Source organism: Sarcophilus harrisii, chromosome 1 (genome assembly GCF_902635505.1).
Source record: "Sarcophilus harrisii chromosome 1, mSarHar1.11, whole genome shotgun sequence".
NCBI classification, from domain to species: domain Eukaryota; kingdom Metazoa; phylum Chordata; class Mammalia; order Dasyuromorphia; family Dasyuridae; genus Sarcophilus; species Sarcophilus harrisii.
Window position 1 is genome coordinate 54,762,515 of NC_045426.1, and position 14,896 is coordinate 54,777,410.

Sequence of the window (14,896 nt, forward strand, 5' to 3'; positions counted from 1 at the left end):
TCATAATTGGCATGAAAGAAACCTAATTATTCCAGGTCTCGAGGGAAGTAGAGTGGTAATCCTAACAGCAAACAAATATATGCTTTTGAGGAAAGGACTAAAAGAATATTGGAAGCCCATCTCCTCCCTCTCTCCCAAATCACCATAATGTCAGAGCTGGAAAAGAGCAATGTTGTTTAATGGGTAGAGTTGTGGTCTAAAGATAAGGCAAACTTGGGTTCAAATTTTGCCCAGATATTTAATAGCTAGGTAACCTGGGACAAACCATTTACCCTCTTTGGTTTCAATTTTGTCCTTTGTAAAATGGAAAAGTTGGATTTGATGATCCTGAAGATCCTGTCCAACTCTAAATCTACAATCTAATGATCCAGAATTAATTATTTGTTATCATTAATTATCCTATAATTAATTATTTTGCCATATGTCCTATACTCTATTAGGCATGGGTTCCAAAATCAAAAATGAAATTGTCTCTGGTTCCAAAACTCTTATATTCTATCAGATACTATAATCCAATACTCCCACTTTAGAAAGGAGAAAACTGGGATGTCTGGAAAAGTGACCTGTGAAAGGTTACAGAAGAAGGCTCATTTAACGTAAACTGAAATTGAGACTGAGTCAAATAGAGTCCTAATCTCATATACTAATAGATTGCTAGATGTTAATGAGATCTTTAAGACCGTATTGTTCAACATCCTTAATATAGAGTAGGAAATGCAGATTCAGTAGCAGCATTAAAGTAGGGACTACTAGGGCTCTGATCTCCTGTGTTCCAGTCCAGCAAATTTTTGGCCAGACATCTGATATCTGGGTTTCTGAGGTAGGATCAAGGACACCAGACCTTTCCAAGAACCATACCATGGTTTCATGCCTTGGGATAAGAGGCTGAGTTTTCAAGGCTACTAACCATGATTCTCAACACACAGTTTGGAATGCAAGTTCACTCCTTTCTGGATGAATTCTGGCTCCAAAGTCACCTGTTCCAGGGAAGGCACCCTAGCAGCCTCATCTTGGAGGAATGGGGTCCTAATGTAAGGTAGAAATGTGTTGACTCATGAGAAATGAATAAATGTGCTCTCCCCCAATTTCAGGATTAAATAAGTGGGATAGATGCCCATTACTTTCAAACTCCCTCTGTCACTGCTTGAGACTAGGGGCCACTGTAAATCTTGGAAAAGTAACCTAACAAGTTTAAACTTTATTTTCCTCACCTGTAAAATGAGGAAATCAAACTCCCTAACCTCTGAAGTTCTTTCCAGCTGTAGTATTCCATAAGAAAATGTTGAAGGAAGGAAGGGAAGCAGTTACATTCATGGAGCCCTGACTCTAGTTAGGTATGAAAAAAACATGACATGGTATAAAATAGGCAGCAAGAAGAGTTTTCACTTCTCTGCTTTTTCAGATCACTTCAAAAGACCCCGCTGCCCCAGAAGGAAATCTCAGTAGGATCTTCTTCCATCCAGCTGTTGACTACTAATGGTGTCTTCACCAATCCAATGATGGTGATTTAAAATGTCAAGAGTCTTTTAAGGGTTCTAGTGACTTCAGAATCCAGAGGATCGATCAGCGCTGGAGGGAGAGGCGGTATTTCACCATCCACTGCCTATGGACACTCACTTCCTCGACCATTAAGTTGGCTCCCATTGACACAGCAGTCAGCAACTCTGAAGGCCGCAGGCTACTCACTTGCTGATGATGTTCATGCTGGTGTGTCTGCCCTACTAACTCCAATGATGAATAATTTAGCATTGATATACAGCAATGATGTAACACGTTGGAGGAGCCCAAAAGAACATTAATAAGTAATACCAAAGTGACTGGTATACTTTGGATGCCCAAAGAGTAATGCAGTAGAAAGAACAATAGACCAAGAGGGAGAGGATCGAGATTCAAGACCCTGGATTCCCAGTCCATTTCCATGTAAATATATTATCTTGGGTAAGTCTCTTAATTCCTCTGAGACTCAAGTTTCCTCCTCAACCAATAAAATGAGTGAATCTAAAAAGTTGCCAAGATCTATTCTAGCTCTGATTTTATGATCTGTGCCCTTATCATCATTACTTTGTTTTTTTCAATACCATTGACATAATCAATAAATTACTCAAGAAATATTTATCAGGTGCCTACTCTGGGCCAGACTCTCTGCTAAGCAATGAATATACAACTTCAACTAAAGAAATACAAATGCAGTGGTAGTATTCCCCATTCACTCTCCACCCCAGGAGCTATTTTTTCCAACTCAGAAGGCATTTTTGCGGAAGCCTGGGATCCTTAGGGGGTTTGTTGATTTCTACTCACCCTGTGTTGTAAAGGAAGCTTTTAATATTTTAGGACCTGAGCTCCAGTAGGAGTCCTATTGTTAAAAAAGTATTTACTCAGAAGATATAAGATCAAGAGGCAGCTAGATGGTGTAGTAGATAGAGTGCCAACCCTTAAGTCAGAAAGACTCATCCTCTTGAGTTCAAATCTGGCCTCAGATACTTACTTGCTGTGTGCTCCGGGGGCAAGTCACTTAAGAACATGACAAATCATTCCAGTATCCACCAATAAAATTCCAAATGAAAAATAGGAAGAATCCAACAACTGAAAAAATGACCCAGTGGCAAGTAGTAAGATCAGTTGGTACAAAATATCCCTTCCAAGCTATGTGTGTACACACACATGTATGTACTTGAACACACCAGATCTTGGGGAAAGTGGATCCATATTGAGTAAAATGGTAGTGAGACATATATACAATGATGTGCAATGTATGTGGAAAGAGAGTCCCTCTTAGTTGCTGGTTGTTGGAAGTTCCTTCACAGAACCCTCAGGAAGTTCCTCTTAAGAATAGTGGTTATACTTCTCAGGGGCACATTCATTGGTCTATGTTTGTCCTAAGTGGATCTTTGTCACTTCCAGCTGGATGATTGGTCTCCCACTGTAGTCTCTCCCATACTATAGTCAACGGAGGGAGGAGAGAGAAACTCCTTTCTTCTCAAGATCAATCCTTTCTCCAGGGCCTAACTAAAATCTTCTATAACTTAATTGGTCCACTGACTCACTGTTGAAATTCCTCCCACTATTTAAAGCCCTTCAGAGTTATTGTTAGCTTGTTTGGTTACCCTGCCAGGCTTTTTCTTCCTCAATCCAGTCAAAGAATTTTTACCTCATATCAAGAAGACAAGACATAAATTCATTCAAATGTTGACATATATAAAGCTTTATCATGTGAAACCACCCTTACATTTAATACCTTGTGATCTGCGTTAATGCAAGGTGAGAGAGAGATCCTTCTCTTATACAAATATGAAATTGAAATATAAAAGTGAGATAAATATAAAAATGGGGACCCTGTCTTTGAGGAGATCACATTTGTGCAATTGCATATTCTAATTCCATTCAACTTTTTTCCTTTTGTGTTGTCAGTTTATGCTATAGTCAGAACAGTGACTGCTTGTGGGCAACTACCATGCCCAGAACAATTCTTCGCAAATCGTAGGTGTTTAATAACAACTTCCTGAATGGAATAGATTAGAACTAAGTAGTGCCATGTGTATTGTCATGGGAAAAATGCTTGACTGGGAATCAGATGATCTGAGTTTAAATCCTGAATTTGTCACTCATTATGCATGACCCTGCAGACATCATTAAACTTCTATATGCCTAAAGTTAATCCTCTTTAAAATATCTTCCTGCTTGTTATCCTATGAACCCAAAATTCCTCCTCAGTATTCCTGAAATTCTTTCCTTCTTTTTCAAATCCAATCCAATTTAATGAATACAATCTAATTATTAAGTGTCTACTATTTTTAAGATACTGTGCTAGGGATCAGAGATACAAAGGAAGAATGGAAAAAAGAAATAGTCCCTGCTTATTTGGAATTTCTATTCCAATGGTTGGGAAAATACACTCATATGATACGTGGTAAGGATATGAACTTGTGAAAGAAAGACTTACTACAAAAGATGGAACCTGAACAATGGATGAGATTCTGAGACAGTGGTAAGGAGGAAGTAAATTCCAGGCAACGATTTTATAAGACTGCCTGAAATTCTACCATCAAAGATTCATTTGAGATCATAGAAAGTTCTCTTTATAGAGATACATTAACGACTTAGAACATCTTGAAAGGGTCCTGGCTTTAGGATCAAAGGATCTTATTTTAGGTCCTGCCTCATTTTCTAACTTCTTGTGTAATCCTGAGAAAATCATTTTTCCTTTCTCAACCTTAGTTTTCTTATGTGAAAAATAGAGCTTATGGGTGAGCCCCTATCTCACTGGGTGGTTCTGAGGTTGAATGAGATGATTCATGTAAAGTGCTTTGCAAACCTTAAAATGCCCTATAAATAAATTCTAGCTTCTAACTTCTAGTATAATTCTGTATAAATCAGAACCTCCCTGGGACTCAGTTTTCATCTTCATAAAGTGAATTGGATTAGATGGTCTGTGAGGTCCCTTTCAGCTCTGGAGCAATGATGCTAAATTAATAAAATATGAACAATACTGTATATTTGTGTAGCACTTTATAGCTTTCAAATCACATTTGTACGTAGTAGGTAATACATAGCTGTTGAATGAATGCATTTTCATTATTTTATTTAATTCTCATAATAACTATGAGATAGACAGGAAAGAATTATCTTCCTTCTTTAACTAAGTCTATTCAAACTCAGTGGAGAACTCAGTGGAGTTCCCTCTTCTTCTTTCTTCTATACATCAAACCTTTCTTCATCATCTTCCAAACTTTATTTGCTCCAATCACTGATGTCTATCTAGATAGTTCTCCTCCTTGAGACTAACTCACTTTTGATCCCACCCCCTCCTGTCTTGCCCCGTTAGTCATCCTCTTCTCTATAATCTTCTATCTTTTCTTGTTTTCTGATTCAGACCCTGCTAGTTATACACATGTCCATTTCTCTCTATTCCTAAAAACCCCTCTATTTGACCCTAGGCTCCCTCTACGACTTTCTTCCAATATAAAAATCTAGCAATTGTCTCTATATTATTTTCCTTTTATAGTTAAATTACTGGAAAAAGCTTATTATCTCTACTTTCTTCTTTTTAAAATGTTTCATTTTTGCTTTTTTCAAGTAACAAGCAATAATTTTCTCTCTTCCACCTTCCATAAAAGAACCCAGATTCTTGAAACAAGCATTGAGATCCAAGCAAAACAAGTTCCCAAATAGCTCCTCCAAAAATGTCTATTACCTTTCTGTTAGCATGTTCCATTAGATCTCTGGAATCATGATTAGTAATTATATTGCTCAGAGCTCTTGAACCTTTCAAAGTTGTCTGTCTTTATAATAGTGTTATTATGGTAAAAATTTTTCTGGTTCTGCTCATTTTGCTCTGCTTCAGTTTTTACAAGCCTTCCCAAATTTCTCTGAAACCAACTCTTTCATTATTCTTTAAGGCACAATAATATTCTATTAAATATTTACATCATAATTTGTTCAGTCATTCCCCAATTAATGAGTATTCCTTTAAATTTCCAATTTTTCCTACCATGAAAGAAAAAAAAAAGAACAGCTGGAAATATTTTAGTAGAAGGTATATGGGACCTTTTAATCTTTCTTTGATCTCTTTGGGGTTTAAGACTAGTAGTGATATCAAAGAGTATGCACAATTTAGTGAATTCCCCTCCCCCATTTTCTTATCTCCCATTCCTTTATCAACTCCTTGAAATCTGGCTTCCTATACTACCACTTAATAGAAGGTTATCAGTAATTGTTTACTGTCTAAAATTGATGGGTCTTCTGTTAGATCTCAGACCTCATACTCCATGATTTCTCCATACCTTTTTGACAGTTGGCAACCTCTTTCTGGATGTTCCCAATGCCTTCCCTCTGTTAATTATTTTCTATTTATCATATATATATATATATATAATATATATGTATATATATCTTGTTTTGTTTATATTTGTTTACACATCATCACCATTAGATTTTAAGCTTCTGGAGAGACTTTTTTGGTCTCTTTTTGTATTCCCAGCCCTTAGCACAATGCCTAGAACTTAAAAGGTGCTTAATGAATGTTTCTTGAATAGAGTTTTATAAACTTGTTTTCTCCTGGTTACTCTTCTTCCTGTCTGATCACTTATCACTTTCCTTTGATGGATGATTATCCATATCTTGCTCTTAGCTATAGCTCTCCTCCAAGACTGTTCTGGGCTCTCTTCTCCTCAGGCTCCATACTACCTTTCACTAATTTCAGTAGTTGGTCTTTTTGCAAAAGACTAACAAATCTGAATATCCCTGCTCTCTTTTTCTGGACTCACTTCCCTTCCCCCTCCTTTTTCTTCTTCTCCCCCTCTTCTTCTTCTTCTTCTTCCCCCTCTTCTACTTCCTCTTCCTCCTCCTCCTCCTCTTTCTCCTCCTCCTTCTCCTCCTCCTCCTCCTTTTTCTTCTTCCTTTCCTCCTCCTCCTCCTCTTCTTTTTCTTCTTCTTCTTCCTCCTCCTCTTCCTCCTTTTTCTTTTTCTCCTTCTCCTCCTATGCCTTCTTTTCCTCCTCCTCTTCTTCCTCTTTCTTTTTCTTCTCTTCCTCCCTTTCCAGCTTCCCTATTTCCCCCACCACCAATGTAAAGTTCTTGAGAGGGAGGCCTTTTTCTTTTTGTCTGTATTCCCCAAAACAGGAACAATGCTTTGCACTTAGTAGGCACTTGTTGAATGAATGAACTTCCATGTTGTAGATCAGCAATGGAAAGGAGAAATGAAATTAAGTTGCTCAAAGTTACCCAGCTACTTAATGTCCAAGACAGATTAGGAATGAAACTTTTTGCTTTCTAATCAAGTGTTTTCTCTCAAAACCTTCTCTCCACCCCACCCCCACCCAACCATTAGAGATAGTTTTAATCAAATGACTTTCTTCTTGAGGCCTGAGATCAGTAAGAAAGTTTTAAGAGAGGTAAGTTTGGTGGCATGAGACACTGCAAAGGAAGGTTGGCCTAGGTGTATTGCTGCAAGGATGGGTGATGGGCAGCCAGAGGACACTGGATAACTTGTAAGAGCGAAAGGGTATAGGGATGGGGAATCACAGAAAGGGGTAGGGGGAAGGTAAGAGTAACCAAACTTGGCTGATTCCATGTGGGTTGGTCTTGTTTTGGGAATGCAAGAAATCCAAGCCAAAAAGGATCACAGGTTTTTTGTCCTGAAAATGGCCATAATTATCCGGGCAAAGAACCGAATCATCTGGATGATTGCCATCCATTTCCATTTCACTGCGTAATAGGGAACTGGCTGCAGATGTTTCTACTCCTGCCCCACCATTCCAGCAGTGTTTTTGCTTGGGCCCTCCCCTCGGAGGACCTTTCCAATCCAACTCAGAGGCACCTGTCTAGGTCTTGCAATCGAGCTGCTTCCAGCTTGGGTGGATGGGGACAGAAGAAATCTTAGCCGGACCTGGGCAACTTCCTATTATCCGGATCCTAGGGAAAGTGCCCTCCCCCGAAGTTCTTAATTGCCTAGAGGCGAGAGGGGGAAAGGAGAGAGACAGGGAGGGGGAAGGAAAAAGAAAGAAAGAGAATGAGAGGAAAGATAAGAGTGAGGGGGATGAAAGAAAGGGAGGGAGGGAAGAAAAAGCGAGAGGAGAAATAGGAGGGGAGGAAGAGGAAAAGGAGGAGGGACCAAACGAGCGAGTGAGACGGAGACAGAAACACAGAAAGGTAGACAGATCGACAGACAGCCAGACACAGAGAGAGGAGAAAAAGACTTTCTGCCTAAGGAGGACTGTACTATTCTCGTGATCTCCCCAGTCGGCCGTGATCGCCCCGCCGTCCAGACAGGGGCCGCGGGCTTTGGGGCTTCGCGTTCCCCCGCCCTCGTTGAGCGCCGCGGCGCAGGCTGGGCGCTGCATCCCTGTCCCCGGGGCTCCCTTGTGAGGCCGGAGGGGGAGAGCGAGCTCCCCATCCCTGGCGCCCCCCTCGGCTCTCTTGCTACTTAGTACGGTCCCCACCCCACGCGGGCACCGCAGCTCCTGTGGCTCACTCCAGGCCGGGGAGAGACACTCGGTTTGGAACCCCCAAGTCCGGTGCAGCCCCAGCCAGCAGCTCCGACGTCAGAGGCGAAGGCGGCCGGCCGCGGGGGCTGGTGCCCTCTTCTCCGCCACCCTCCTTTCCTTCCAGACCTGCTGTGCCCTGCCCTGCCGTGCCCTGCCCAGCCTCGGGTGCCCGCCTCTCTCGCTCTTCTCGCCCTCCTGACACACTCGCTCCTCTCTCTCCCGTAGCCCCCTCTTAGCCCTCCGACCCCGGCCCTCATGGAGGAGCCCGGTGCCCACCCATGTCCAGCCTGGTAGGTGGCGGGCTGCCCGCACCGCATCCCCAGCGCTGTCCAGCCGCGTGGGGGGGGCTCCGTCCTGCGCAGCAGCCCCAGCGCTGCTCCTGCGCCGGGATGCCAGGCTGGAGGAAAAACCTTGCCTTGTGCCTGCAGCGGATGCAGGATGAAGGTAAGACGCGGTCGGCTAGGGGTGCGCGTGGAAGGGGCCGAGGCGGGGAGCGGAGCTCCGGCCTGGGGTCCAGGGAAACTGGGGGACCTGGGGCCGGGGTCAGGGTGCGAGCTTCAAGGACTGAGCCCGCGGCAGTGGTAGCAAAGACTGGGGGGGGGGGGGCGGAACGCACGTCCGGCTCTGTATCTCGGGGGGTCTTCTTTCGTAGAGATCTTCGATACCCCTTCCCCGCCTCGATCCCCCGTATAAAAAACTACCTCCTGCCGGGAGGAGGACAACGGCGGGCGCTTGTCCTGTTTTACAGAAGTCGGGGCCATCTCCGTCTGATGGACACAACGGCGTCTGTTCGGCCCTAAGGGCGGATGAGGATTGGGGGGGTTAGGGCGAAGGAAAGCTGGTTCTGGTATCTTCTTTGTAGACGACCTCAGTCTAGCCTGGATATCTCGAGGTGGGAGTGAGGTGAAGAGGAATACTATCTGCAGAAAGAGTGGGGAGGGAGATCCTGGTTTCCATCCGAGGGAAGGGGCCGGTGTGCTCTCATTTACGCGGACCCAACTTTCTGGAAGCTCCTGTCAGTTTGCTCCGGTGCTCTCCTGTTCCCCCTTCCCCGAGTGGGGGGTGTCAGGCTGACCTGCGTTTCTGCTGCTGTGAGAGGGAGGATGTTAATGTTTGACCGACCCTGGGAGCCCCTTCTAGGCAAAGGGCCGCCTGTGATTTTTGCCTTGATTCATCCGGGCCTCCTGCTGTCTGGCCGGACAGACCCGCAGTTAGTGAAAGTTGCGGGGGAAACGCTTTTTCCAATCAGGAAGGATTAAACGGAAACGCAGTGTGGACTCAGGGGCTGGTTAGCGAAGGACTTGGTGTAGGTGCGTCCACACCTTCCCCCTTAGCATCGCTCCCCTTCCCCCTCCCCCACGGCCTCCCCCAGGCCGCAGTGCTGCAGTGCTTCCTGCGAGCCTGGGCTAAGATGAGCTGTGATGGGAGGAACAGGCTGCCCAAACTTGAGGGCTTTCTGTAACCCCCCCCCCCACCACCACCACCCCAGGACCTGTTGTTCCTCCTGCCTTCTATACAACGGGCCTGCCCTGATTAGCATCCTTGAAGAGAGTCAGAGCATCAGTTCCAAGTGTGAAAGGAACCAGAAGCCAACTTCTTATTCCCTGCTTCCCCAGGCTCAGCTGCTACTCTTCCAGTTTAGGGATCCTCAATCACTCTTCTATGCCAAAAAGTTTTGAATTTTAAAAAATGCAGTGTTAACTCTAAAATGAGAAAGCTTATAGGGGAGGAGGTTCATCCCCTTTCTGTTCTCTGCCAATCCTTAGGCCCAAGTTATCCTTCCAAAGGCCTTGTGAGTGAACTGACTCCTCTAGCCATAATAAGGGCTGACAGCTTGCGGAAGGGGGTGGGGTCTGTCTTGGGAATGATCAGGTCTGATTCGTAGATCTGACTTATTCAGTGGAAGATGCTCTGGCCAGAAGTCAGCACCTCAGTCCCCCCTCCCCCCATTTCAAACTAGGGCAATGGAGGGAAGCTCCATTGACTATTGGTGGCTGGCAAGAAGCCAGTGTGACTGTGTAATGGGATTATATATCTATCTGTAGGTCCTGCTGAGAAACTTTTCAAATCTCCTTTTAGAAAAGAACAAGTGAGATGAACAGGGAATGAGGAGGTGGCAGGAAGGAGAAACCTGTTGTAGCCTGACTTAGTACTATAACTGCTATGATGTCTAGCTGCTGCAGTCAGATCTAGGGACTTCTCAGACTGAATTTGTGCTGTTGTTTTTGTTTGTTCTTTGTTCTGGGAGAGAACTATGACGTCGGGGAGGTGAGGTTGTGATTTACAAGTGTGGGAGGGTTGTGCAAGGTCACCAGCTTCACTTTCCCCTCCAGAGCCATCTGGGTCTAGTGGCCGGATATAGATCAGGGAGATTGGAGATGGTCCTGGATGCAATGGGACACACTGTTCTTTTTTTTAAACTTGTAGCTGCTAACTGAAAGCCCCTCAGCTATTCATCTAAAGGGATTGGATATTGGCCTTGGAGCTCTGGAGAGCATAAATCCCAGGAGTCCATATGACTTAGTAGTGATGGGGAATGGGAATCAAGACAAGGAAGACTACCATAGGCTCTAAAATTGATGATGGTGAAAATATACCAGTATATCTCACCCAAGTTCTCCCCAAAATGGGGAGAAGGCCTGATAGGAGAGCAACAGCAGGAATGGAAAACATCTAGATGAAACTGGTGCGTCAATTCCTCGGCTTGAAGAGGTCTTAGAGATCATTTAATTCAAATTTCAGTTTTAAAGCTGGGAAAACTGAGGCCCAGAAAATTGAAATTTTACCAAGAGATACTGTCTCCAGAAGAGTATTTCCCTAATCTGTCTGTTGTAAATATTACCTATTAGTATCTGGAATGGGTTGAATATAATCGAAAAGAAAGGAGGCAAATGCCATGGGGTGAATCACCTTTCTTGTTCTAACAGGGGAAAATGATAATTTACCCCTTACCTTTATCCTAAGAGATGTTGAGAAGGCTCCTGAAATAATTTGATTCTACCCACTCTCCTTTTTCTGTCTCTGTCTATCCTTTCCTTTCCTTTCTTCTCTGTCCCTCCTCCTCCTGTTCTCCTCCTTCTTCTCTTCCTTCTTCTCTTCCTCCTATTCCTCTTCTTTCTTCTTCTTCTCTTCCTCCTACTCCTGTTTTTCCTTTTCCCCCTCTTCTTGTTTCTCCTCCTCCTGTTCCTCTCTCTCTTTCTGTTTCTGTCTCTCTCTCTGTCTGTTTCTATTTCTGTCTGTCTCTGTCTCCTCTCTTCTCTCTCTCTCTCTTTCTCTCTCTCTCTCTCTTTTCCTCCCTCCCTCCCTCCCTCCCTCCCTCTCTTCTTCCTTCCTTTCCTCCCTCCCCTCCTCCTCCTCCTCTTCCTCCTCCTCCTCCTCTTCCTCCTCCCTCCTCCTCCTCTTCCTCCTCCTCCTCCTCTTCCTCCTCCCTCCTCCTCCTCCTCCTCCTCCTCCTCCTCCTCTCCCTCCTCCTCCTCCTCCTCCTCCTCCTCCTCCTCCTCCTCCTCCCTTCTTCTTCTTCTTCTTCTTCTTCTTCTTCTTCTTCTTCTTCTTCTTCTTCTCTCTCTCTCTCTCTCTCTCTCTCTCTCTCTCTCTCATAGAATTCTTAATTCAAGTGCCATCTCATAAAGTGAGTCTCTCTTGATCCAGCCTCTAGATTTCTCTCCCTTCTCAAATTACTACTTCATCTAAGCATTGATTAGGTACCTATTATTTGCACGTCTATGAGAGTACAAACACAAGTGAAAAGTGACTTCTGCCTTCATGAAGCAGAGTACCTGTTGCATCCCTTTGCTCCTGCAGAATATAAACTCCTTGTGGGCAGGAACTCTTTTTCTTTTGTACCTCCAATCCCTATCACAGTGCTTAGCACAGAGAAGATGCTTAATAAATGTGTGGGAATTGAAGACTGGAAGGGAATGAACATCTAAATAGTGTCTACTATTCTGTGCCAAGCACTATGCTAAATGTGTTATAAATATTATCTCATTTGATTCTCACAATGAGGTAGGTGCTATTATTATTCCCATTTTACTGAGGCAAACAAAAAGTTAAAAAAAATGTCTGCAGCTGGATTGGAATTCAGGTCTTCTGACTCCAGACCCAGCACTCTATTTACTGTGCCGTCTAAATGGATGGGAAAGGGAAGGGAAGAAGGATACTTGGAGACATGTTACTTGCATCTTCAGAGGGGCAATTTGGTCCAATGGTATACAGAAACACTTTGAGCTCTTTATGTAGCTCTCGGAGAAAGGTGTGTTATAAATGCTGGGATGCAGTCAAGTCCCTAGTTCTTACTTTGAAAATATTTGTGGGGATTGTATTGATCTTTCACCACTGCACTGAATCAAAGCAGCACCAAGTGCGTCCACTGGCAGTAGCAGGAAGAAAATGCTGTGTTTAGTCTCAATTACTTGTAAAAAGCCGAACCATACCGTGGCTGAATCCGTGTGGTAGGGGAGCTGTCTTCCCAAGGGCTGGGCCTTGGTTGGGGCACACATTCTACACTGTACAGGTTTAACTTCCTTACTTTGTGCACATCCTTGGTAGTGAGAGCCACTAAAAGTTTGGGCAATGTCTCTGTCAAGGAGACAATCGTTACCTGTCGGGGCACTCAGCTGGAGACTGGCCACTTGCTTTGCGTTCAGAAATACTCAAAAGAAAACTCTTCTCTCGCCTCGTCCATGGATTTTATTCAGCCCAAAGTGAAGTGGCTCTCTGACAATTATCTGGTAGGATTTGATGAATGGAGCTAGTGAAGTAGCTGCTTCAGGAATCAGCCAGTTTGGAGGGCCTGAGTCTCCTGCCCTATGAAGTGGCCTGTTGCCAAGTCTCCACCTCCCTGCGGCCTGACTTCCTTAGGTTTTCTGGATTGTATTCACAGTCAATTACCACACATGGATTGGCTCCATCATGTGGCAATTTTAATCAACTCTCTGTCCAAAGGGTGGAACAACGAAATGAACTGTGTTTGCCACAAACTGGTTATTCTGGTCACAGATGTACAGCCTGTCGGTCTGAGTCACCACCTCAGAGAGCATGTGGAAAGCTGAAATAGCAGCTAAGACTACATGACTCCAAATGTTCAAATAAATGGAGGAAAAGCCACACATCTGCAGCTGGGTACCGTGTGCTCCCCAAGAGTCAGGCAGTAAGCTAACACTTAGAGCTTACCATTTTGGAGGGCATTAAAGTTTATGAAGCATATTCTATGAGAGATGGAGGCTAATGATATTCTTATTTTCAGATAAGGAAACTGAGGTACAGAGACCTGCCAACATAATTTTTGGGACTGGAATCCTACTACTCCTCTGATTTAAAGGATTGTATAAAACCTGAAGGAATTCCAGAAGTTGTTAAGGCTTTAAGGCTTTCTCCCTCATTTTTTTTCTTTTTTTCCCTGAGGTAATTGGGGTTAAGTGACTTGCCCAGGGTCACACAGTAGGAAGTGTTAAGTGTCTGAGGCCAGACTTGAACTCCTGAGTTCAGGGATGGTGCTCCATCCACTGCACTAACTCGCTGTGCCTCCCTCATTTTTAAAGATAAACAAACTGAGATACTGAAAGGTTAAATCACTTCCCTAGGGTCACCAGATTCAGCACACTGTCCACTATCCTATTCTGCTTCAGAAGACCCATAGAATTTGTTATTTGCCATCCAGATATTCATTGCCTGGAGATATAAATATTCTCATTCTCCTGGGAGTGAGCAGATTAATGTTCTTTTCATCTTTCTAATAGATTGGTAAAAACAGACAATTAGGTCTAGCTGTCATTAGGGTGAGAAAACTGGGGCTTAATCCCAATGCACCAAATTAAGAAGGAATTAAATTTATAGGGTAAAGAGATCAATTGCAGTCCTTTAGAGATATAGAAATGACAGGACATGTTACTGGTTAGCAAGAATAATTAGTTAAAATAGCAAATTTATTCTATGCTACCTTTTCTGCTATTTGGGTCCTCCCCAGCAGCAGCCTAGGATTGATGCTCTAGGGTCTGTGTTCCTCTACATAATTTGGTCTCTGTTCTCTCAGTACATACATTTCACCAGGGAGTTCTTTTTATATTACTTTCTCTGGATGTAGTGTGTGGTGCTTAATTTTTGTGCAAAAATTCCTAGTTATGGCTCTGAAAACTTAAGTGATCATCAAATTAATTTAATCTAATAAACATTTGTTAAATGCTTATTGGGGGCAAAGTACTACATGAGATACTTAGACTTAGAAAAGTGAGATATCTTGTCCCAGGTTACACAGGCAGTGGGACTAGAACCCAAGTTACTGGACTCTTCATTTTCTTTCCTTCAATTGTTTCACTTATGGAGGTGATAATTTTCTTTCATGCTAATCTGGGAAAGCGAAGGTCCTGCCTTAATCATCTTTCATTGACTTTAGCAACTTGTTGTGGGGCATGTGTTTAATTCAATGCTAGCCACATAAATAGAAAAAAAAAAAACCCAAAACCTATGCAAACATTATGAATGATGAATTAAGCACTTACTGAGAGTCAGGCTTACTACACTACATTAGCTCTGGGGATATTAAAAATGAAATAGTCCCTTTCCTCAAGGAGCTTACATTCTGTCCTAAATCTTCCTTTTTGTGAAGGCTTCAATGAAATAGTTGAAGTGTTAGAAAGTAGATTCAAATGCTTACATGGAATGCATGAGTGGATCATTTGAGGAGAGAGAGACTGCTAGAACTGAAAGAATCAGAAAAGACTCTCCTTACAATGTTTCCATGAGATGATGGGGAAAATTAAATGATTTTTTTTTACTGTGGCAGTTGGGGTTAAATGACTTGCCTAAGATCAGCTAGGAAGAGTTAAGTATCTGAGGCCAGATTGGAACTCGGGTCCTCCTGACTTTAGGGCTGGTACTCTATCTATTGCATCATCTAACTGCCCCAGAAATGATTCT

At 43.4% G+C, this 14,896-nt stretch overlaps 1 long non-coding RNA gene across 1 annotated transcript in view; it reads left to right on the forward strand.

The window, feature by feature from the left end:
- The window catches only part of LOC116421887, a 57,671-nt gene extending 55,256 nt beyond the window's left edge, over positions 1-2,415 (forward strand). Inside the window, exon 3 of the long non-coding RNA XR_004232472.1 lies at positions 1,403-2,415. This is a non-coding gene — a long non-coding RNA (uncharacterized LOC116421887). The remainder of the gene's footprint in view (positions 1-1,402) is intronic.
- Positions 2,416-14,896: the final 12,481 nt, after the last annotated feature.